Source organism: Pelodiscus sinensis, chromosome 10 (genome assembly GCF_052426305.1).
Source record: "Pelodiscus sinensis isolate ZL-2025 chromosome 10, ASM5242630v1, whole genome shotgun sequence".
Taxonomy (NCBI): Eukaryota; Metazoa; Chordata; order Testudines; family Trionychidae; genus Pelodiscus; species Pelodiscus sinensis.
Window position 1 is genome coordinate 31,484,212 of NC_143061.1, and position 26,131 is coordinate 31,510,342.

Consider the following 26,131-nt stretch of genomic DNA (forward strand, 5'->3'; position numbering starts at 1 on the left):
ACCTTTTTCAGGAAGTTTTTACCCATGTAATACACACATAATACATGTTTTGGAGCCATATAAGCAGTCTAAGACCTCTCATGGAATGGGTTACCTAGGGAGGTGGTGGAATCTCCATCTCTAGAGGTTTTTAAGTCCTGGCCTGACAAAGCCCTGTCTGGAATGATTTAGTTGAGATAGGTCCTGCTTTTATCAGGGGTCTGGACTTGATGACCTCTTGAAGTCTCTTCCAATGATTCTATGATATCGGAATGTGAACATAAAATACTCCAAAACAAGCTGGGTACGCTTCTCAGGAGCCAATGTCTCCAGAAGATATTCAGGTAGGGCTGCAGAGACTATTACATACAAATAGTTAGCTATTAAAGGCAAAATTCTGGCTATGCATGGGGATGGAGGATGGGTGAGAATAAAGAGCTCAGCTCCATCTCTCCCCACTATGAACATTTTGTGTTTATTCAACCAGACATGCAGACCCCTGCAATTGATGGACAGCAGGGCTGCTTCCAAGGTGCTCCCCACAGGCAACATATTACCCAAAGCGCTGTGTGTATGGAACAGGCAAGTAGTCATAGGGCATGTCTACACTAGCCCCCTCGTTCGAACTAGGGAGGCTAATATAGGCATTCAAAGTTGCAAATGAAGCCTGGGATTTAAATATCCTGGGCTTTATTTGCATGTTCCCATCCAGTTGCCATTTTTAAATTCCACTAGTCTGAAGTAACTGCCCATGGCTACACGCGGCAGTGAAACAGTAATTCGAACTAAGTCCTTAGTTCGAATTAACTCATTCCATGAGGAGTAACAGTTAATTCAAACTAAGGATTTAGTCTGAATTACCATTTCACTGCCATGTGTAGCCGCAGGCAGTTACTTCGGACTAGTGAAATTTAAAAATGGCGAATGGACGGGAACATGCAAATAAAGCCCAGGATATTTAAATCCTGGGCTTCATTTGCAACTTCGAATGTCTATATTAGCCTCTCTAGTTTGAACTAGGGGGCTAGGGTAGACATACCCCTACTGAGTGAGGAACTATGCTGCTTGATAGAGGCTGTCAGATTTGAACTCTGTTGACTGAGGCCTCATGCTTTAGCTTGTGACATAAGGCATGCTATGAACTAAACTGTGTACACTTTATGACCACATTGTGCCTGTCCCTTACAGCTGAGAGGACAAAAGATTTCTTCCACACTGTGACCCCCCCACAGTTGCAGTCTCTGGATCTCTTGCTGCTCCCATGATAGTATTATAGCTCTCCAATGAATATGATTTAAAGCACCAGCTCTTTCATTTAATCACAAACAGGCCACAACCCTGATTCTATTTAGTCTCTCTCTCTCTCTCTCTCACTTCTAATTATCAGTAATAATCATCAGTTTTGTCCAATTCCCATTGGTTAGTTAAAAAAACCACTCATTGGTTTTTATGTACTTAAGAGCAGGACCGAAACGCATTTTCATTTCTCAAATGTGGGTTTTTTCACAAACAGTTGGGAACTTCCAAACATGCTATGGATAAGGGATAAAACTGTCAAGCTCACCTGTTGACTTTTAGTGTGACTTAGTCTCCTAAATCACCTTTGGAAAATGGGATTTGGGCTCATCATCACTTAGAATTTGTGAACACTTTACCCAGGATGGATAGTTTTTATCCACATAGTAATGTACTTATGGGCTTTCTTAATGTCACAAAACTTCTAGAAAGGGTGTTACTTTGGAATTATATTAAGATACCATCCAGGCAAGTCAGCCTGGGAAGAGACAGGAGTCATGCTGAATAGGTCAACGCAACCCACACCAGTCTAGCAGCAAAGGAGCGATGACTGCCACTTAAATGTTTTCTACTTCAGACATGACCCTAATTCTCATTGTGATGCACAACATCCATAAAATGTATTTCTCTATATCTCACTCATGACTGGGAGCTCTCCTTTTTCATTCAAAAATTCTAGTGCTATTCAAATTTTGACTAATGATTACAAACTTTATCCCATAATCAGAGACACAATCATAACTGTCCCTATTGAAAAGGATATGAATTTGGAGAGAAAGTAGTCAGTCCTATCGTAGAATTTATAGGGCTGGATTTACAGCATTCCCCAGCTCTCTATGTATTAAATGGCAAAAGAAATACCTGGATGCTTCCTCTGCAAACAACATTTGGATTAAAGTAGCATTAATAACTGCTAAAAATAACACATTAAGATAAAAGAAAAATGAGATAAATCCTTCTAGTGCAGAATGGACAATATTCCTATCCATTTCAGCAGCATCAGAGGAGGTATCATATCTTACAGAGGATATATTATTTTAGAAAACATGGGCTCAGTCAGATAAAGCACAGATATATATAGAAGAGGCTTAGACTTATGGAAAAAGTTTAAGATGTTAAAAATAAAATTCATTACATGTATTTAAATTTTTGGAAGTTTGTGTGTGCGTGTGCGCACAGGCATATGCTGTATCTCATTAAGCATATTTTACTACATGATTACTTCTATATATGGAATTAGACGTGTGACATTCTGAGGGCCCTGTTAATAATATATGGGATACTGAAACACAGATGGTGCAGTTCTGTTTGGTCCTTATGCTGAAAGCACTCAAGGTTAAAATTCCATTGGTGCTCAAATCCTACTATGAACATAAAGGCATAATTTGGTCCTACATGAAATTCAAGCCAATTATCAAGCTTATTCTCAGATCTGTTTGTTAGAGATCTTGTAAGATATGGTGTGTGATCACTGGATAATAAATTGAGCATAACAAGTTACATAGATCTCCATTTACGGCCTAATCTGAGAAAGTGCCTAGAGCCCTTCACAAAGTATCTTGCAATAAATACCTAGTACCTTGCAAGATTGGTCCCTTGGGGTCTAAATTGTCAGTCCTACAGATTATCACAGCAAAGTACTGAAACAGTCCAGCAGCACAACTCAGCCAGATGAGTAAAGTAAGAGTTCTCTGAAAACCAGGTTCTGTAGCCCTTATATTAGGTAGCACTTACATGAGTAATCTAATTGATATCAATAGGACTATTCATGTAAATGCCACAGTATTGCCAACCTCAAGCTGAAAAATCATGAAACAGATTTTTTTAAAAGATGCATTTGGATGTGCTCTTTATTTTGAGACCTTTTGAGTCACATTTTCAATCTTTTCCTTACAACCATGAGGAATAGAAATTTTTTTTTTCTTAGTGAAAGCGGGGACTCTCAGGCTCAGTTAGTCACATGATTTCAAGAGTTGGGATAATAAGGAAACACCAAATGTCATGGCATTTGCAATAAAATCACAAATGCTGCCAATGCTGTTGGTCCTCAGCATGCAATTATTATTTACAGAATCTGATCCTAATCCAATCAGAGCTCTGTGAAATTTGTCCAAATTAGGCGTCACTCTGATTAAGTAAGGGGTTAAATTCAGAAGATGAGCCTATGCTTGATAGTAAACTGACTTATACTAGTTAGACTTCTCCCCTTTAGCAGCTGGAGTAACTTTACATGCTTCTTTGAAATGCTATTCTCAAGCCTCAAGACTAGGAGATAATTGACCTGAGAAACAGAAGTTAGCATAATAACAGAACATCCACTGGCAATGGTAGTCAGAAGTGCACCTAGGTGAGTCAAAATGGATCCTTTATTTGGCCTGACCTCTCCATGTGTGACATGGGAGTAGCCTCTATCACGTGTTGTATCAAAGGAATATTCAACTGATAGTAATGTGGACTGAATGATTCTTCTTGTTCAGGAATTCACAAAATAATGACTTGAATCTCTCTATGGTTATGTCTAGACTGCAAGCCTCTTTCGAAAAAGCCTCTTTCGAAAAAGAGCGTCTAGACTGCAATCAGTACTTTCGAAAAAGCAAGCTGCTTTTTTGAAAGAAAGCACCCAGGCTGTCTGGATGCTCTCTTTTGAAAATGCCCTGTTTGCATTCAAGAACGCCTTTTTTCGAAAGAGCACTTTCGAAAAAAGGCGTTCTTCCTTGTGAAATTAGGTTTACCGCCGTCGAAAGAAAAGCCACGTTCTTTCGATTTAATTTCGAAAGAACGCGGCTGTAGTCTAGACACAAGTGAAGTTTTTTCGAAAAAAGGCTACTTTTTTCGAAAAAACCCTTGAGTCTGGACACAGCCTATGAGTACTAGTAGATATCAGTGTTACTGCTAGACCAAATCCCATCTGCCTTGCCTGTGCCTATTGAAATTAATGTTAAAAACTGTATTGACTTCAGTGGAAGAAGGACTGGGAGAGCTCCTTTTTCATTCAAAAATTCCATTGCTATTCAAACTTTGACTAATGATTAAAAACTTTACCCCATAATTAAGAAACAGAAAATATTTTTCTGAATCTACAAGCAAGTGAAGGTAGATTTTTTTCTAAAAAAAAATCATTTTTTCATCTGTAGTTACTTGTTTGATCTAATCTCCTAGTGGTTTTAGGGTATCACTTGGTTTGGCACATTCACTGTTCTAATGTGCAATACATTATGTCAACAACAATCAGATATGCTGTAGCCTTTCAACAATATATTCTGATCAGACAACACAAGTCACAGTTGGCTTACAACTCTATTACAAATTAACACAGCTATTCTTTTAAAAATTGAAGGGTTTACAAATAGTTTTGAAATAAATATCCTTGTAATTTTAATGGCTTACTGTGTAAATTGTACAACTAATAGAACTGGTCAAAAAAGCACTTAAAATACTCTATATTTGTATATCACTTGTTGAATAATTTATCTCTATATTCCTCTTTCCAATATTCAACCTACTCTGTGGATAGAAGAATAATATCCAAATAAAATATTTTAATTGATTGCTTTATTCAGAGAACTGTTATCTGTATTTGACTACATTACCTTTAAATTTGGGAGCTAGTGCCCACAACAGAGGGCAAATTTTAGAGAGAGTTCAACTCCCATATTGACACTTAAATGAAGTACTGATGTTTTAAAAAATGCTCAGCAGCCATCAATTCCTACTAAGAACAATAGCAACTGATGGGTTCCTGGGACTTCAGTGGACTGGTCAAGATATACGGGAATAACCCCTTGAAGACTTTTGCCACTTGCCACTTTTGAACAAAAGTGGAGGATTGGAACTAATCTCTGATTGGATTATTGAAACGCTAAACTGGGATAATCAAAAGGAGAAAAAGGAAGATTTAACTTCCACTATGAATTTTCAGATGACTTTTCAATCATTCATACTAGAAGTTTCAAAAGTTTCTGTAGTTATGATATTGTAAAAATTCATATCACACATTGGAATAGTCATGAACAACATAGAACTCTGTGAACCATAGGAGACCAAATTCAGCATGCAAATATTCACAAATCAGATTTATACTCTTCAACCAGCTCCATTTTTGTAGGTCCTAGAAATGAACAAGGGAGCAGAAACTTTAAATATTAAAACTAAGAAATCCAAGATACTAATAAAAATACTGGGCCAGATCCTCAGTTAGTGTAAATTGATTTGCTTCATTGGTTACAATCGTTTGCTGTAAAACATGACACCATTTCCATTTACTTCAGTGGAGCTGTACCAGTTAATACCAGCTGAGAGTCTGACTCTATTTTTCAAAGAACTTCTTTCCACATTTTAAATTTTGTTTTAGAATTTTAGGACAGTTCATTTCTGTTCTTCCTCCAGTTCAAAATGACATTCCAGAGTCAAGGAGAAGCTTGCCTTCATGAACTTGTTTACCTCAGATCAAACAAGTCAATATCTTCAGGCAGTATGGTACAGCACAAGTCAACTTAAACTGAAAGAGCTGCATACATTGGTTTACTGCAGCCAAGGATCTGGCCCACAAAAATGCTTATACTGTATCTCTATGGATTAACTGTGGGCTGCTTGATAACATTGGAAGGCTTGGAAACAATAGCCACTTAGTCACCAAAAGGAAGTTCCTCCTTAGTGCTTTGCAACAGATTTTGTTCTTCTGTGTCAAAATGCCATGAGCCTAAAAGGGAAAAAAAAGAACAGCGGGAGTAAAGTATGCTGGACATGCCAATAAATTAATGATAAATTATTAAAGCATGATTGGAAATATTGCCATTTTTCACAGTTGTCAGTTTAAGTATAAAAGCATCAGCACATTAAACTAGTTACTGCTTTTTCATAATTGAGACTTTAGCTTCTAGCTGTGCCCTGAAGCTTTTCATTAATCACTAGAACTGAAGTTCAAGCACAATGACAGCTTAGAAGGCATTAAATGGGCAAAGTATTTTCCAGGTACAGCTAGTAAAGGCCTTTTAGTCCTATAATCCTTAGCTAATTGTTTTTCAAAGTCTCTAAACAAAATCTGCTCATGGTGTCTCCTAGTGACAGAATTAACAGCAGACTGGTTTTCTTTTTATCTTCACATGCTTTCTCTCACAGAAATCTATTGAGTGCCTGTTTGTTAGCTGCATAGAACAGGTGCAAAAAGACTGAGATATGTAAAACTGTAACTGATACTTAACCAAGGAAACATTGATTAGATTGCCTGGGAAACAATACTTCCTGAATACTTACTCTAATCATACCATTTAATTTGTCATAAAAGGGACAAGATGCCATGGAAGTTTTTAAACACAGCTAGTTTCCTTTTATCTAGAGGAGAAGGACATAGGTGTACTTTAGTTTTCAAATTAAAATTAATTTGCATACTCACTTCCATGTACTAAACAGAGCTTTCCACATTCATACTTGATCTTTAAGATTTCCATCCTAAGCTCCTATTCTTTCTTGTTCACCTTCTCCCCTTGCAAAATGCTGTACATCAGGATTTAATGGATATGCCAAAACATTCTTTCCTTTGTATAACAAATTATCAAGTGCATTGAGATTCATTAATTATGTCATCTAATTGGATTGAGGCAGGTGCAAAATACCTCAGATGAAGTGGTCACTGGCAGAAAGGCCTAAGCGCAAGTTTTTCTATTAGAAACCAGCATGTCTCCAGACTCCTGGAATTACTTTGTACTTATTGATTAATGGCCATAATTTATTACAGTGCAGAAGATCTTGCATTGAGTTAAATGTGTGATTAATCAATTTTCCATCAAATTATGAACAGCAGAACAGTTGCCAGAAAGAAAATACCAAGTGAATTTTTTCCCATGGCGTAGGAGTATAAGGTATGAGGACTTCTGTTTTAGGAGAACTAATAACTGTCTATCACTTGTTTAATATTTCCTGCCACTCTGATAAATGCCCTCCCCACAAATAGACCACAGGTAGCAATGATTGAAAGACCACCAAATATGTTTTATAGCTGCCTTTCTTGTGTAATGAAATATTCCTTAAATCCATCTCAAAACAATTTATTAATGCAAAATGCATTTCTGCCTTCAGCCTGAAATACATCATTGTTAAGTCAACAATATTATATTAAACTGATAACTGATATTGTGGGGGAAAAGGTCCCTAGGCAACATAGAGATGAATCTGAGATTTTGTGTATAGGAGCTCATTTTTATTTTCCGTCAAAACTGCAGAAAAGTGACTAATTGATGTCACTTCTAATCGGCTAGTAATGCACATCACACGTGTAGCATGGGAACACTTGGGGCTCAATTGAAAAAAAAAAAGGTCCCATAGCACTTTCACATCTTTTATGCCAGAGAACTGACACGCTTGCTTTCTCTAGTTAAACAGTGTGGGCAGTAATTTTTCATATAGCCTATTGATCCCTCAAGGGCTTTTTGCACCTTTGTACTGTTGAGGGTTGTACTTCTCCAAACATGGGAGGATGACAGATAGAAAGGGGTAATTACACTTATTAGAGCAATAATACAAAAACAGCAGAAAAAGTGAAAAGTTAGAAAAATGTAAAAAGGGAGGAAACACTGAAGACTGGAAAAAGGAATTACACAGGATGTAGTATACATCTGCCCAATGACTGTTGTAACTTATGTGTCATCAATACCCAGAGAGTCAAATTCATTCAGGATGTAACTGCTGCAGAATAACTTGTAGTTAGGCTTGCCAAGTGTCCAGTTTTCAACCAAACAACTAGTCAAAAGGGGACCCTCCCATCCCTTCTTAGATGAAAATGAGCAAGTGACAGCGGAGGTGGGGAGAGCGAGCGAGGGAGGGAGGGGGGATGGAGTAAGTGGGGCATGGTCTCAGAGAAGGGGTGTGGCAAGAGTGTTCGATTTTGTTCAGTCAGAAAGTTGGCCACCCAACTTGTAGGGCACTGATTTTCTCCCTTTCTTTGGGATTGTGAAACGTCACCTACTTTATACGTTGGGATTAGGAGTAAAGAAGTGAGAACCCTTGTGTTGTATGCCTGACTCCTATTCCTAAAGAGTAAGAACCCCACTAATGAAAAAAGCTTTGGCTTATTTCCATACAATACACATTTTTACCTATATACCTGTTTTTGTGTGGCATCCATTAAAGTTGTGTTTCCATTCCCAACTGTGGCGAGTGTAGTGAATGCTTCTTCACTTTTAAGCTTCTCAGAGATATACAACTTCAAAAGGGGAAGGGAGTTAGGATGCAAAATAGTCCTACCTAGCTGTAAGATGAATAATGGACATATTCATCCAAAAGGCTTTGAACAAATCATAAAAAGGGAGGAGAGCAAATTACTGCTGCCCTAAAAAAGTTGAAAATTACATGCTGTCCACTTTGTGAAAAATTGCTGAAACATACAGTAGGGCAGTATAAGCAGTACAGCAACTTAACTGTGAAACGAAATATTTATACACACTGAAGTTTCTGTCTCAGGATGAGTGTTTATGTGTATTTAACCACACATAATTCAAGAAGTAAAAGGGAATTGCAATAACTGAACATGTTTTAAAAAATATTTAATACTTATTTTGTTTAAAATAGGTTTCAGTAGTGGTATCTTTGGTGCAGGGTACAGTTCTTTCTTCTTTCCTAGCATCTTAAAAATGTCTAAACAAACCCAATCATATCCTGTTTTGGACACATGCATAGTAATCTCATTCACTGCACTGATCTGACATTAATAATTACACTTCAGTTCATCAGGGACCTTATAAAGATAAGTGAATGGGTAATATAATGGCAGACAATGCAAACATTTGTAAGAATCTGGATTTTTAATCATATCCAGCTTCCCATAAAATATGACATTGATTCAGATCTGAGTCTTTGATCATTATTAAGACAAGGACCCCATCTGAAAATTCAAGCCTGGATCAAAGGTTCAGATTCTCGATTTCCTCAGAGTTTGATGACATTAAGATCTAGGATATCAATTCAGGACAATCTCAAAGGATTGTGGATAGGTGGGAAGGTAGGAGGAACTTTTCTCATGTTGTATGGCCTACAACTATACTCCTACTATACATAACCAACTTTGTTGTCTGCAAAATATGTAATAAAACTTTTAAATAAATTTGTCCCAAGATCCCTGAGGAACTACACTATCCCTCCAGCCTGACAGTTCACCTTTCATTATGAGCCACTGCAGTTTCCCCTTTCACCTGTTCCTTAGGTCATATCTACACTGTAGAGCTAAAGCTAAAATAAGCTACGCAACTTGAGCTAAAATTGCATGGCTTAAGTCGAAATAGCTTATTTTGGCTTTCGGCACTGTCTACACAGCAGGAAGTCCAAGAAATAGCACTCTTCCTCCACCTTCCCTTACTCCTTGTAAAATGAGGGTTCCAGGAGTCAGAGTAAGAAGTCCTCCAGCTCGACATTATTTCAACATTATGTTGAAATAACTGCTTGCTGTGTGGATGTGGACTATGTTATTTTGGAATAACGCTGCTGCATAGACATAGCCTTATTCACCTTTCAATTTCATATTAATCCCCACCTTCTCCTATCTATCTATCTATCTATCTATCTATCTATCTATCTATCTATCTATCTATCTATCTATCTATCTATCTATCTATCTATCTATCTATCTATCGGTATGTCTAGACTATATGCCTCTGTCACCATGTAAATTAGGCATGTAAATTAGACTACCCAACATAGTCAATGAAGCTGGGATTTAAATATCCCCGGCTTCATTAAAATAAAAATGGCCACTGCCCTGTGCCGGCTCAGCTGATCGTCGGGACAGTGTGGCAGTCAAGATGCAGATCGGTCGACAGGGAACGCCTTTGTTGACCATTCCTGTAAACCTCGTTTCACTAGGCATAAGGCAGTGGTCGACAAAGGTGTTCCCTGTTGACCATCCGTGTCTTGACTTGCGCGCTGTGCCGATGATCAGCTGAGCTGACACAGCGTGGCGGCCATTTTTATTTTAATGAAGCCGGGGATATTTAAATCCCGGCTTCATTGACTATGTCAGGTAATCTAATTTACATGCCTCTGGTGACAGAGGCAAGTAGTCTAGACATACTCTAATAGAGTTTGTGCTTCTGTCTGTTTACAATTCCATCCGTTCTGTTTATTCAAGAACTCCTCCTAAACCAGGTATAGGCAAAAGCCTCTCAGTGAGCCTAGGGGTTTGATCCAGACTGCGAGGCAGTTCCAGGCCCCGCCTCCTAGCATGTTGCCTTGGAGTGGGAGAGGGGTGCAAGCCCTTCTAACTGCTTCTATTTAAAGGATTCATGTCTTCCCTATGCCTTGCCTAGCAGCCGCGGGGAACACGAGAGCCCTTTAAATAGAAACAGTTGAAAGGGCTTGCGTCTTTGGCTCCCTAGCAATGCGCTAGAGGCACAGGGAGTTGCCTGCCCTTTTAAAGTGCTTCTATTTAAAGGGTTGCTGCCTTCCCAGCACCTGTCAGGCAACACATTGCCTAGCAGCCATGGGGAACATGAGAGCCCTTTAAATAGAAACAGCTGAAAGGGCTTGCAGCTCCTGGCACCTCTAGTGCGTTGCCAGAGACTCACGATCCCTTTCAGCTGTTTCTATTTAATGGGCTCTTGTGTTCCCTGTGGCTGCTAGGCAATTCTGCCTGACAGGCGATGGGAAGGTACCAGCCCATTAAATAGAAGCACTTACGGGCTCACAGCTCCCCCCGCCCCTCCCGTCTCCAGCGCATTGCCTGGGAGCCAGAGATGTGAGACCTTTCAACCGTTTCTATTTAAAGGGCTTGCCTGCTGGTTGGCTGCATTGCCTGGCAGCTACCCAACAGGCACAAGTCATTTAAACAGAAGCAATTGAAAAGAGCTCACAGTTCTTCCCCACTGGCCCATTGCCTGGGAGCTGCCCGGGAGGTGTGAGCCCTTTCAACTGTTTTTATTCAAAGGGCTTGTGCCTGCTGGGCAGCTGCCAGACAACAGGATAGCAGTGGGGGCCAGGAGCTGTGAACCCTGTTATATGAAATCTAAGCTTTCATCCCAGACAACTCTGGAGGGAGGCTTTCCCCCAGCATGCTCCCCTCTTCTCCAGGACCCTTCCATTGCCTAAAAGTCAGACAGCAGGGACCCCAGGCCAACCAAAGCTCCTGGTAGGGTAGCTCTCAACCCCACCCCTTCCAGGATGGCCTGTGGCCACTTACAAAATTTGTGAAGTGGCCCCCTTTCAAAAATTATTGCCCACCTCATTCTAAATGGTAAGAGCTAGGACACATGCCTTTTTCTGAAAGAACTCTTTTGGGAAAAGGCTTCTTCCTCATAGAAAGATGTTTGCCAATGTTGAGAAAATCCCTCTGCTCTTTCAATTTTTTTTTCAAAAGAACGTGATGGCAGTGTGTATATAACTAGAGTTTTTTTGGGGGGGAAAAGCTATTATTTACCGTGTTAATAATTATCTGAATCCTCAACATCCTTTAAAAGTTTTATTTACAGAAGGATGTACATTATATTACACACAGAAATTGCTCCAGAGCATAATTCAAAGTATACAATTCCTTAAGAGTCTTTATTTAATTAATCTTCTAGTAATTTTGGATGGAAATTTTAAAATTTATCCAGTATTTCAGAATCATGAATACTATATTAATGAAATAATTTCCCGTGGCATTTACCTTTCTATACTATTTATAAAGCTATGCTATTTTGACTCTTTCATTAGTATTTGAAAGTAAATAACTTTCAGGTTTTGTAAAAAATTACAACAGTTAAAATAACCTGTTTCTAGTTCTGAGTTAGCATATTTATGCTGGTAGGTTTATGTTATATTTGTGTTAATATACTTTCCTCTGCTCAAGGCAAGATTCTGTGTAAGAGTGAAGAAAAGGTATAAAGCACCTTCCTGGCCTTGTATTTCCATGGAGGTGACAGACAGAGTCTGAATTCTTGTGTTCAGAGACAGCAAAGATAGCTGAAGGCTAGCAACAACAGTGATACTAGAACTTTGTCTGAACCAGAGTTGGACCTGTGGACTTTGTAACTCCTATTAGTATCAGCAGCACTGCAGGTGCTTAGAACTTCTCAGGCTTTGACCATAAATATTCACTAATGTGTCTGTGATGTACGTCTAGGCGTGTCTACACAGCAAAGTTATTTCAGAGCAACGGCCATTATTCCAAAATATATATGCGAGCATCTACACAGCAATTCCGTTATTTTGAAATAATTTTGAAATAACAGATGGCTTAGTCCAACTTCTGTAAACCTCATTCTACAAAGAATAACGCCTATTCTGAAATAGCTATTTTGAAATAAGGCATGTGTAGTTTTTCCACTTCTGCTATTTTAAATAGCCCCTCACTAGGGCCATTCTAAGTTATTCTTCCCGGGGCTCTATTGCAAGATAACATGTCTACATTAGGGAAGCTTGCCTTGGACTAATTTTGAGGCTTCCCTGCAGTGTAGACGTGCTATTTCGAAATAAGATATTTCAAAATAACTATTCCAGAATAGCTAATTCCAAAATAACTGCAGTATACATGTAGCCCTACACCACCAGTTTCCCTTGTTGTTTACCAATTGAATCCAAGTTGCAACAAATTGGTTAAACCTAAATCTATCTAAACTGTGGGATAAATTTTTCTCAAAATGAGAGCCAGACAAGAGGGTCCACTGGAATTGTGGACTGTTGCCTCCAGAATCATCATCACCTCTCAGAACCTTCCTTCACACATTAATGCAAAATAATTGTACTGCAAAAGGCTTTTCTCATGAGAAATAAGGGAAGAGCTGGTTGGAAAATGGTTTTTACACATTCCCACAATGGAAAATTTCAATTTGTATTGAAAAACTGAAAAAGGTTTGTGTGTGTGTGTGTTTTCAGGTTTGTTTTACAAAAGGTTGGACTTTTCAACAGAATATGCAAAAGGAGCTCTCATTTGCATATGTGTAGATGGATCCTTTGTGCGCAAAAGCCCTCTTTTTCACAAGAGCCATTCTTCCTTTAAAAAGGAGCCATCTACACGGCGCTTTTTTGCACAAAAACCTCTTGCGCAAAAGGGAACTGAGGAGGAAATGCAAATGAGAGCACAGCATATGCAAATGAGTGCTCCATTTGTATTTCCTCTTGGGGAAGAGGCTCATAGACTCACAGAATCATAGAGCTGGAAGAGATTTCAGGAAGTCATCAAGTCCAGCCCCCTGCCCAAGGCAGGACTAATCCCAACTAAATCAACCCAGCCAGGGCTTTGTCAAGCCAAGACTTAAACCTCTAGGGATGGAGAGTCCACCACCTCCCTAGGTAACTCATTCGTAGTTGAGACATAGCCCCAGAGAGGAATAAGGATCTTGCACAAAAGGTTTTTTTTGCACAAAACAGAAGCGGCTACACTGCTTCTTTTTGTGCAAAAACCACTTGCGCAAAAAGCATTGGCAGAAAATATGCTAATGACATCGTGACTCATGCTAATGACATTGCAACTTATGCTAATGAGTCCATCATTAGCATACGCTCTGCTGCAGAAACCTTGTAGTGTAGACAAGCTCTATGTACGACAAGAGATGATAGATGGATACAGAAAGATGGAGGGGACAGTAAAAAGGAAACAAGGTGATTAATTTTTGGTCAGTATGATAGGCTGTGGACTCGGCAAACTAGCAGCCATCATTGACGGTTTTGTAGCACAGCATCTGCCTTGCCCTCTCCCTGCTCCTGCTTCCAGTCCTGCCTCATTCAATTTTGGGAATGTGTTGTTTGGCTCAGGTCCCTGGCAGAATGTGGCAGGCAGGTGGATTGTGCCTCTATGACCTTGCTCCAAGCAGATTTACTGTCATCAACACAAAGTGTGATTCTGGCCCTTCAGACATTACCCCCTCTTCTAATGGTCAATGTCATAACATGCACATTTCAGATGAAAACCTAGAGTAGTCAGTTTATTTATCTTTTTTTGTGCATCACATTCATTCTCACACAGATGCATATATACGTATACTTGAAACTCTGCCCACAGCTCTGAAAATGGATCTAATAACTCAGCCAATTAAACTACATCCTACTGCTAATTCTTAGATAACCAATGGACAACCACCAAAACAGATTGCAAAAGTAGAGGGAACAAAAATAAATAGCATTTCCCTTCTTTTCCGTTTTTTGGAATTGCTATGAGTGTTACAGTTACTAATATTGAAGAATAGTGTAGGGAAACAATGATACACACAATGAGAAACTTCAGTAAGCTGCAGAAATTTAAAAGACAAATGCAAAACAAAAATGTAAGTGTGTAAAAGAATAATTTGTAAGCAAATTAATAAATAATAAATGTTTTTCTTATTTGAATTTTGTATAACTCACCTCCCACACAAAACACAGCACAGGGTACTATTAATGAGGTTGTGTATGTTGTAGGGTCCCAACCACAGCAAAAAATCTTTTGCTTACTATAAACCCTCATTTAACCATACCAGCCTGAAATCAGTGGCTTACCATCCAGAGGTGTTTCCTGCATACCACATAGAACACACTGTTTGAGCATCAGTTTTGTAGACTGATTCAATCCCTGTTCATGTCAACAGGAATCTTTCTTCTGAATTCAATAGATTTTGGATCAGACCTCAGGTGAGGAAATAGACCACCAGTGAAGGAAGGCCTGCTCCATAAGATACACTAGATTGCAATGCATAGGGCTCCTTCCCATCAGAGCACTGCCTTCTTCTATTGATGCAATGGGAAAGGGGGACATGGTGGAGGTAAAGACTGGGCATGGCATGAACTGAAGCTATTTCCTTCCTATTCTCGACAGGAATTGCTGCTTAGTAGCCATTTTGTGTATGCAGAGTTTCTTCTTCCCCTCAGCAGGAGTAACTCTCCTTATGCATATAGTCTTGATAGATGATCTATTGTATCTATAGATGTATCAACATAGATACAGGTTAACCACTGCTGTCATCTCACAAATATATAACTATTAATTTATTTTAGCATTTACATTTTATATGTTTGTGTGCTGCCTTTAGCGTGGATTCTTCACCAAATGCTAGAAAATTATTTCATATTTCAGGCCAGCTTGACTTTGTCCCCACTTAGTTATATAGTAAGAAGCAAAAAGGCTTCCTTTAAAACTTCACCCCTATACTCAGACAAGATCCCAGGCATCTTGACTTAAAATTATTATTCAAATTTTTCTCTAACCTATAGCAGCTTTCAGGAAAAGTTATTTTTCCCTGACTTCCATGAGGTGTTCATTAATGCAAATAGTAGGAACCCAGTCTCCAAAAATATATAGCTTTGGATCTTAAAGAAAAATAAGGCCAGTCCCTTTAAAGTTTGGACATCCATTTTACAAGGAAAATGTGTGGGTTTAACTGTAGTTCTCATATTAAGTTTAGATGTCTTATACTTTTTTTTTTCATATGGTTAATATCAGTCAAGCAGGCTGATATTCTAGTAGCCCATTTTCATAATATTTTATACAAAATAACCTCCTGAAGATAAGTTAAACTCTCCATAGTCCACAAACTAAAACTAAACTTTAGAAAAAGATTTTTTAGATGGTCTACTGAATTAAACTATATATGCCAAATGTTATTCCTGGCATGATGTGTGACCACAAGCAACATAATTAATTTTCTCTCTACAGAGATTAGTAATTAAAAAAATAAAATATAAATCATTCATACTGCCTGTCGCTGAAATAGCAAAAAGTTGGAGTAGGCAAAAAAGTCTGTGAAATATAGCTATTATAAAAGAGCTAGTAAATACAGTGGAGCTTAAACTAGTCCAGATCATTGCCTTGTATGGAAAAATCTGTAAAATGTGACTAGGGGGGTGTCTCCTCTGAAAGGATTCACTCACAGCACCATCTCAGTAAGGGGAGGTGGCTTGCTTCCTCATGGAAAAAATAGTCAGAACTGACAACCCTAGATAATACTGGGGAACCGCTAAAGGCCAAAACAATCTAAATGTAGGCTCTGTGACTCTGCACCACCTGTAAGGCATTCATGAGGTGCCATTGTAGCTTTTCCTCAGGGACTCTCCCATTGCAACTGCTTCTGGCTCACTAAAGCTGGCTACTCAGAGAAGGTAACAGAGCACAAGATTGCATTATCCTCTGTAATTAATTTACAAGTAGCCCAAAGTACCCTTTCACACATATGCCATACCCTCCCAGTACCTATCCAGTTTCCACCTCTTCTCCAGCACACACCTCAATTCACAGGTTCTAGGAAGAGAGGGTGCCCCACAGAGGAAAAGCCACTGAGTTATCACAAAGCGTGATATCTGTGCACAGGGGGGTTCTTCCATATATATATCTAGGGGTACTTGTCTACTGTGCGTGAAGAATTTTCAATGAAAATTTAGCCAAATTTTAGCTAGAACTGTAGCACAGTAATCTGGTTTTGACATAACCTCATGGATTTAGTACCTCACATTTTTAAAACTGACTTTAAACTTAAAACTGCCTGCAAACCATATTTCATCACACCCTTGTCTAAGACTCTGTGGTTATTCTTCCGGCAGAACAAAGCAAAGATATTAATCATTAACCAAATAAAGTTGTCAGCCTTCTCTACCCTTTATTCTTTACAAATAAAGATCACTTGGAATAGATTGGAATCTTCACCCTTTTTATGGGGAAAAGTAAAATGAAAAAAACAATAAATTATGGAGCAGAAAAATTACTTTTTTCAGTGGGTTTGGATATTGACATATCTAAGTCAATAGGTGGCTATTGATATTGTTTATTGATAAAATAGTATTCTTTGCTTTCTTTTTATTGTGCTTTATGGAAGAGGAAAAGAAAGCATCTGTTCCAAACCAACTGATCTGTATGGAAGAGAGAATAAACATCTGTGCTAAAGTGGCCAATCCATATTTCACTAATTCTGAGCCAGACAGCCACAGTGCTATACAGATAGAAAGGGTCTCCTTTAAATTGGTGTTCTGTGATTGAAACTGATTATCCTAACTTTCTGGTATTTCATTTACCTCTATTAAATAATGCATTTTTCATTAAAATTACGTAGTTGGGTAAAGAAGAGAACTGCACAATTTGTGTTTTCTTGCCAGATGATATAAGTATAAACCTGTTTCATATTTTTTCTGTTTGTGACACAGAATTTTGGCAAGGACTAGGCATTTGAAAGGCTGGAATGCAAGTACCGCTATTAGATTTTTAGGAGACTCTATAACACTGTTCCAGGCAACTGTTAGAAAAACTGGGGATTGGAATGCCCCCTTCTCCTCCCCTCACCCCGCCAGCCCCAAGATCAGAAGTAGGGGGAACATGGAATAATGGCAGAGGAGCTGACCGTCTATCCCACTATGTTCTTAAAATGTTGTATTATCAGACAAGGCCAGTCTCCACCTGGACATTTCACCTCTCTTCCCTAATCTCTGTCTTCCTGGTTTGTCCTTTTACAGTGCAGATGGTGCCATGGAAGAGACCAAACCACTGCTCCACCTGACAGAGGCAGAAACTGTGCCTTCTTCTGTCTTTGTCCAGGTCTTTCCTGTAATGAGCAAATCAATAAGAGAATAATAATAATAAATGAAGGTCTTTTTTAAAAGGGTTAAATTATGCTTGGTCTTGGGATGGATATTCTATGGGGAAAGGATACAGAATCTTTGTGGAGTTTTTGCTCACTCCAACAAAGCCCTGCAGGATCCAAACAGAAGGATGACCACCACTCCACTGAGAACTAAGTGGAAGGGCGTGGCTAATGTGCCTGACATTACACATTGGCCCCAAAGTGGTTTGGTTACATGGCCAAAGTCCCCAACAAATCCTGGTGACCAGCAGACACTCAGAAGCAGGTGAATTTTTGCTTTCCCTATTTGGGACCTCCCATAATATGTAATACTGTACTAAGGGAAATGAAACCAAGTCCTGTCTCTCCAACCCTTGCCAAACAGAATGGATCACGGAAACACCTGACTGCAGAAATTCCACTCCCTCCTGAAAGTAACACTGGCAAACAAAAGCCAGAATTAAACCCCAATATTTAACTACACAAAGTTCTTTTAAAAGTAAATATATTTTCCATTTCTTTAGGCCAAAAAGTACCAAGGAAAATTATTTACTAAAGTGACTTGCATCCAAAAGTAGGCTCAAAATAAATATTCATATCATCATTACTAGTTGGTTTTTACTGGTGTTCTTATGACGCCACAATCTCCTAAACAATGAAAAACCTGGCATGAGCTTTTCAAGGAAGGAACTGTATGTTTGTTCTGTTTTCTGCTGTCAGTGAGGTATAATCAATTGCTGCTGCTTCATTTGTACTGCCTATGACACTAGGGAAAATTAAAATTAGCATAAATAATTATAGCATTTAACCTTTCAGTATTAGCATGGAATAATATATAGGTGATAAAAAGGCAAAACTGCAGGGTAACGGAATAATTTTCACAACACACCATTTGATAAACAAAAAAGCCAATGCAAATCAAATGAAAGAAGAAAAGTGTATGATGTTAATTAACGTTACAGAATCTTAATGGAATCTTTACACTGTAATGTTTTTAAAGAGAACTGAAAAACAAGATTATTAATCATGCAAAACGTAAACTGGGAAAACATTACACAGCTTCTTCCGCTACATGAAGAATTTGCCAGGACCCACCATACATGTGGTATTGCCCTCCCTTGAGCTACATGTCAAGAGGCAGCTTCAAAGGACTTAAGGAATAATGTCCTTTTCTGCTGCTCTTTCGTCCTCATATTTAAAGCAAATGTTAGGACAGTGTTGGCATTAATTAAAAATGTGTTTTGCTGTTGCTTCTTAAGACATGATGGGAAAGTTTGGATGAAGTAGTTATGATTTACTATCTGGAACACACCTAGCTTTCTAATGAAAGCAATGTATCATTTTTGTTTTGCAAGAAGTTTTACCATTTCAATCATATTTTTTGCTAAACTCGTTTTTATTTCCATATACAGAATGAGAGAAACAGTGCAGTTACATTTCCCTAATTTTCCACAAGTAAAATAGTAATGGAAAACAAGTATGAGTAATAAATACAAAATATACTCAGATTCTCATGTTGTTTTATTCCTTTTCATCAATATTTAAAGTAGATAAGATCTACAGCAAAATAATCTAATTCCTGTTTAACTCTGGAACATATAAAAGATAGCAATAAACCTAAAGAGAGATAACAGATATATAGATCTACAGACAGGATAACATTTTCAAGGTTTCTAGTGGAAGAGTCCTTACAACAGATGTATTATTTACTTTAGGTTTTTCACTACAAGCTTAGATCATTCATAATTATACCTTTAGACAAGAAGGGGGTATAAATAAAGTATAATGGAAAGGAAACAGTCTGTACAGTAATCATTTTCTTTGAATCACAAGTTTGAATTTTTAAAAAGAGGTTTTCTTGGATGATGGGGGAAAGCATTTAGAACATGGCAATCTTCTTCACTTTTTTCTTTAAGCAGATGACTGGTGGCCAGTAAGGCTGAATTTGAAAAATACCAATTTGTCAGGCTGATTCTGACCTTCCTACATAAAAATTAATGAACAGAGCAGGAGTAAGCACAGGAGGATGGAAGAAAGGATGTGGTGATCACGTCTCAGAATTGCAGTGGTCCTACTAAGAACTGAAAAACCACTGAAGAACAGAAGATAGGCTAGAAAAATAGCCCAGGAAAAGCAATTTGTGGCTCATGATCCTTGTCAGATACAAGTCCCAGAACTTCCTTTGAATTGTTAGAATAACAATTTTAACACATAATAGAGGAAAAGGGGAGTGCCTTGAGTCAGACCTCCTTGGTTGGAGCCCTAATAACCCAGAGACAAAAGTCAACAGTGGATTCCAGTTCAGCAGCTGTGGTGTTTCCATCTGGGGTCCAGAAGACACATGAATGAATAAGAGGAATGATCTAACAATCAATAACTTTTTTCAAGGCATCACAAGAAGCCTTTGAACAATATCACAAGAAGGAATAAAGGAGAAAATCTGTGCTAATGGAGGGGAAATGGACCTAGAAACAAGGCCAAATCCATATACCGTACAGTGCTGAAATAATAAAGGTAAAAAAGCAAATTAATCTGGATACAGTTGTTACAACCCATAAGAAATATAATTGAATCTGCTTGTAGCAAACTGGGTAATAGTAAAATGTGACATGACAAAAAGTAAAAAAAAAACAGTAAATTGCCTCCCTTCATTCTAAGTAACTTCCATTCATCTGATGGTGATGCTTCACTGCTTCTCATGAAGTTTCACCAGCCTAAATTTAACTGGCTTCCACCATGTGGACAACACCTGTGCTACATTCTCAAGGGGCACACTTTGATTAGAGAACAGATTTAAAGTGATAAGTGTATTGCATCTTTTAAAATTATTAATTATTATTATTGCCTTTCAATAAACATTTGAGTAAGACCTATTAGTCTAAATGTCTTAACAATTCAATAGATCAGGGAAGGACATTTTACAAATCAGTGAGGGATCCGGGCACCTCTTGCCAATGATGCAGCCAGCAAGTTACGATCTACATCTTCTAACTGGCCACAGCAACAAAGAGAAGAGTCACAGAGGCCCCACTACAGTCATTTGCAGCACTTCTAATCTCTTGATATCTGACATGATTGAGCTTTGCCCACATATGGCAAAATCAGGGGGCTGGACTATTGGCTCTGTTAGTAGCCAAGAACTCAAGCTTATTCTTGCCACCTATCTGGAGGTGACATGGAGATTCTTTACAAGAATTGTCCAAATTGTGTGCTTTGAGCTAACATGGAGGATCAGAAGATAATAAACATCTTTAAAAAGAGGTAGATGTGGGACATGTCTTTTAGGAGAAGAGGTAAGGAATAATCCAAGTTGTCTGCGTTTGCTGCAGCCATTCCCAGGAGGAATTGACAAGAGCCCCAACTAATCTTGCAATAGCTGTTGCCAACAAGGGTCAATGTTATATTATGGCCTTCGAGAGCCCCCAGATACAAAGGGTGAAGAAAAGAAAAACTGGAACTCACTAATTATATGAAACCTGGAACCTTTCCTATTATATGAAATCTGTCTACTGAGAAGTTGTGGTAAAGAAACAAAAACCTTTTCAGGATCTTCTATGCACCTGCTGGGATCCAGAAGCAAGAGTTGAAATAAGTTTGGATGTTCAAAGCCCAGCTTTATAATTTTCAAACAGCCAAAAAAACATTAAAGAATTTGCCTGTTTTGATCTGCTGGCACCCAGAAAAGTGATTCAGCAAGAATAGCATTTAGGGTCAGATTTTACCATCAAGTCTGAACTTAGCTGTTATAAAAAGAGACTATCCCCTATACTGGGGATAAATGGCAGGTTCTTGGGAATCTTGCAGGCTACAAGTGCCCTTCCCCTCTCATCCCCCTTGATTTACAGCTGGGCTTTTAAATCCAGCTGTATGATTGAATTCAGTGTCACCAGCCCCCTGACTAGCCCCTAGTATGGATGACCCTAGAACCAGTAGCTAATGTTTCTTCAAGAGTAGGATCCCAGGGCATATTCTTCCCATTAGGTTTCTTTCTCACTACCAGTTCCCCCCCAGAGAGTGACTACAGACTCCCCCAGCTTCTTCCTGCTCTCACTTCCTTTTTTAAAATCCTACCCTAGTTCTTCCCCTAGCTAGGATTTATCTGCCATTAGACCAGTGGTCACCAACCAGTAGATCAGGATCTACTGATAGACCTTGGAGCCTCTCACAGATGATCCTGACTGGTTTGGCCAAGAGGCTATCAAGAGCCAGCACTTCAGCTGCTTCTCCCCCTGGGAAGCCTCCTGCCCTTTGCCTTGGAGCTGTCCTCTCAGGAGCCTCTGTTTTCTGTGCAGGGCAGGGAGAAGAGGGGTGCTGATGTCAAGGTGCACCCTCCCACTCTGTATCCTTCCTCCACAGAGCAGAGAGGGGGCACTCTAGGACTTGGGATGGAGAGTTTGCTGGCTGCGTTAGGGAGTGGTGCAGGGCCAGGACAGGGTGATCCTGCCATAGCCCCACTGCTCCATCACCCAGGAAACATCTGAGGTAGCAAGGCCCAGCTGGAGCCCACATCCCAAAACTCTACCCCAGTCATGAACCCCCTCTGGCATCCCAAGCCCTGCCCTAGCCCTGTGCACTCCTGCATCCAAATGCTCTCCCAGAGCCTGCACCTAGAACCTCCTTGAGAATCCCAATTGCCTGCCCCAAGCTCAGCTCAGAGCCCTTCTTGCACTCCAAATCCCTTAATCCAGAACCAGAGCCTGTGTCCCAACCTTTTGCCCCAGCCTGCTGAAAGTGAGTGAGGACGGGCAAGAGAGGGAGGATGGAGTGAGCAGGGATGGTGCCTCAGAGAAGGGGAGGGAAAGAGGTGGGGCAAGGGTATTTATATTTGAGGTAGATCTTGGATTGAACTTAATTTCAAAAAGTGATCTCATGCTTAAAAAAGTTGGAGACTCCTGCATTGGACTTTATAAATCCCTGGCTCCCCTCCAGGTGAAGTATATAAGGTTAATTGGTCCCTTTTGGCCCATGTTAACCTGCTCAGAGAGGAGTGGAGCAGCTGATCCTGGAGTAGCAAAGGAAAGTTAGTTGTTGAAGCCTGCTGGGTCACCTGGGCAACACTGGGAAAGTTAAAGCCTGAAGAGTGGAGCTGGGCTGCCTGGAGAAGATAACCTAAAACACTTTTGCAAATAACCCCAGTGAAAATGGTCATCCAAAAATTCTATGTCAAAGGGTATGTTTAACTAATAGTCACATTGCCATGGACCAGAGGAGTGGCTGCTGTCAGATTTTGTCTCTTTGCACTATGGAGCACCCAGACCCTGGGAATGGCATAGTACCTTTCCTAAAATACTGTACAGGACTTAGTAGCAGCAGAGTGAGGTCAAATTAACTTCAGTAAGCAAAGGAGGCTTAACAGGATTCATCTGAACTCTGACACCTTGCTTGTAAACAACAGGTCTGAATAAAGGGGCTGAAGAAATGCTGAGTTCACTGTGTAGGATGCCTCCATCTTTCTGAAACTGATCCAATTTTGGATGTGTAAATTCTATGTTACTACTGAAATATAATTCACACATTTAAGCCTCCAAAGATGTTTAATCAATAATGATCTGAGTAAATGTGTTTTTAGAGTCTATGAGCCATTACCCCTCAAAAGCTGTACGGTGGTGGCAGGAATTTCATCGTCTTCATGTGGAAACTCATCAATGTCTATTGACATCTCTCTGTTTAATTGCTATTTAAATCAGGGTGTATTTCATTAGATCTTAAAATGGATTACAATGCTCCATTAATTTTGTCGTTATATATGTGAAAAATCTAGCCTTGATTCTATGGGTCATATATAGGCCTCAGTCTGTGAAAGGGAGCGCCTAGTGACATCAGTGTGAGTTCTGCATGTGGACTGAAGGCATGATACGGCCCATTATTCTCAATTTTCCATAGTCCCATCTCTGAGATAACACATCACAATGGAAATTACTTATCTAGAAGACACAAATAAATATAGTTCAGGTTTATTGTATGGCTCAGATTTCTCTTCTCTGGGTTCAAGAAATTCCAGCAAGTGTTCTATATCCACATCTCCACACTTGTTCCTGAAGGGTAGTCCTTTTGTTTATGTTTTTCTTTCAGTTCACCACATATAAAATTTATCTTTTAAAGATTAGACAGGTAGAAATGTGGTGGCCATTGAAATGCCAGCAAGGGAACCAGCAAAGGATCAGAGCCTGCTCCAGATGCGTGTTGTGTCACTGATTTCAGTCAGAGTAAGATCCAACCCTAAATGATGACATCGAACCATTTTCTTGTTTTGTTTCATAGTATAGAGGAAAGACTTAAAAATCTGAATACACATGACTAGGCAAATGTATACTAAAAGGGGTGTAGTTTGGGGGTATACATACATTAAAAGGGGAGAGTGTCTGGGTATAGTAAAAATGAAGTATAATTAGGAATTATAGGCTGAGATTAAGCAAAGGGCAATTTAGATGGAATCTCAAGGGGAAAATTTCCTACTAGTGAGGTCTATATTAAGTTATGTATTAGATTCCTAAAGGAATTACCACAAATGTGTCATGTAATGTTGGCCTGTGTGTTCTACATGTTGGGGCTCTAAAAGGCAGCATTATATAAGCATGCTATTTAGATAATGATCTCTGGCCCTGCAGCTTCCATGCCATGTATCATGAATGAAATCAAAGTACTTGAAGCTCAGCTATACCTTTAAGGCGCAGCCCACTTTGGAGCATTGCAATATTCCACAATATGTAAGAAATGATTAGGAAACAATTGTGCCTGGCTGCTGTGCCCTGCCTGGCTCTAATGCTAGTTACACAAAATCTAAGCAGTAAGCTGTAAGGCAGAATGTAGCTTTAAAACACAATGAGGAAACGAGCTCTGCCCAGAGAAAACTTCAGGAAGCTTTGTGCATGAGGCTCCGGAAGCCCGTACAGCAACAGATATTGCTAAAGTCTTTCACAGGGGGTAATAACTGCTCCCCTGCACTGCATATTAAGCGAAAGCAAAAGGAAAGAAGACACCTCATCCCCTATCAATCTATCGAATGCAAGTAACCTTTTTAACTTTTCAACTAGGCCCATACACGGGGTAAGGGGCTGTGTTAAGGGTGCGAATGCAACCCCCCCATGGTCCTCCAAGTAAGCATGAGGCTAAGGCAGTATGTTGCCCCAGCCTCCTTCTCCCATGCTCCAGCCAGCCAAGGGAAGGCTGGGGCTCATTCCCCCCTCCTCAGGAGCGAGGCCAGGGGTGGGGATGGGCCTTGAAGGTGGGGCAGCCACCAGCCCCTCCCATAGCTCACAAACTCCCCACTGAAATTCCTGCATACAGAGCTGCCAATGGGAACTTTTGATGAAAATCAGGGAAGAGCAGCATCAAATACATAGGATAGAGTTCTACAGCCTTTAAAAATACTAGTAAAGAATTTGGCAAACTGGCAAAAATTCTTGAGCTCTTCAGCTGATAGAATCACCAATACTGCAATGATTCTTGACCAAAAATTGTTTTTCATTCCAAACTCTTCTCCTAAAAAGTCTCCTATAAAGGTATTAGAGTGTCTCTGATCCAGCTTCTGCAAATGGGCAGACACAGGGCATTACGGTAACACTCTAAGTAAGGGACAAGCTGAATCCAAAAGCTATAATAGTTCTGACTCCTCTCCCTTAAAACAGAAAGACATGGGTTTATTGAGGATTGTAAAAGCACATAAAATGAGCAATGATTTTAAGCAATTGGAGAGGGAAAATCTGGACACTAACATTGTGATGGGTTATGGCCCATCTGTCCAGTAAGTTAGCATATCAGTACTGCTGACTGTAACTACGTTTCCATTTAAAGTTGAAATTGTTAATATGTTTTCTATACAATTAACTCATACATGGAGTGTAGGAGTTCTCTGAATTATTGTAGAAGGTTTGAGTGAACATCCCTGATTGGCCAGTCACCAGGCCCCCACTAGGAAACACCCAGGTGACCCTAATGTCTCAGACATTAAAGTACACAAAATTACTGAAAATAGTAGCTCCATGATGGAGGTGGTAGCCCAGAATAGTTTAAATTAATCATGCCAGCAATTTCTTTCAACTTCATAGAACTCCCTCTACTACCATTAAATTCATTTGGAAAGTAGAGCACTTGAATATAGTCAGTCGGTAAACCATCCAGGAATTTAAAAACCAGTAGTGTCAGTTTTAAAACAATTTAATATTTTGGGCGCCATCTTTTATAGAGCATGTGTGGACTGTTGCACATATAAGCACAAAGTATAAGGTGACAAGCAAGATAGGAAGTACCAAAACACCTGATCATATAACAGAGAATTTCTGTGTGGCTACTGAGTTACTCCTGCCTCATAGAAAAACCAGGCTAAACACGGGGTGCAAACCTTGGTGACGCCAGTGCAAGCACAGGATAAGGAT

The 26,131-nt window shown here is 39.4% G+C and overlaps 1 long non-coding RNA gene across 1 annotated transcript in view; it reads right to left on the reverse strand.

Annotated features, from left to right (window-relative positions):
* Window positions 1-987: 987 nt before the first annotated feature.
* The window catches only part of LOC106731508 (uncharacterized), a 153,021-nt gene continuing 127,877 nt past the window's right edge, over window positions 988-26,131 (reverse strand). The window contains exon 4 of the long non-coding RNA XR_012906233.2: window positions 988-5,974. This is a non-coding gene — a long non-coding RNA (uncharacterized LOC106731508). The remainder of the gene's footprint in view (window positions 5,975-26,131) is intronic.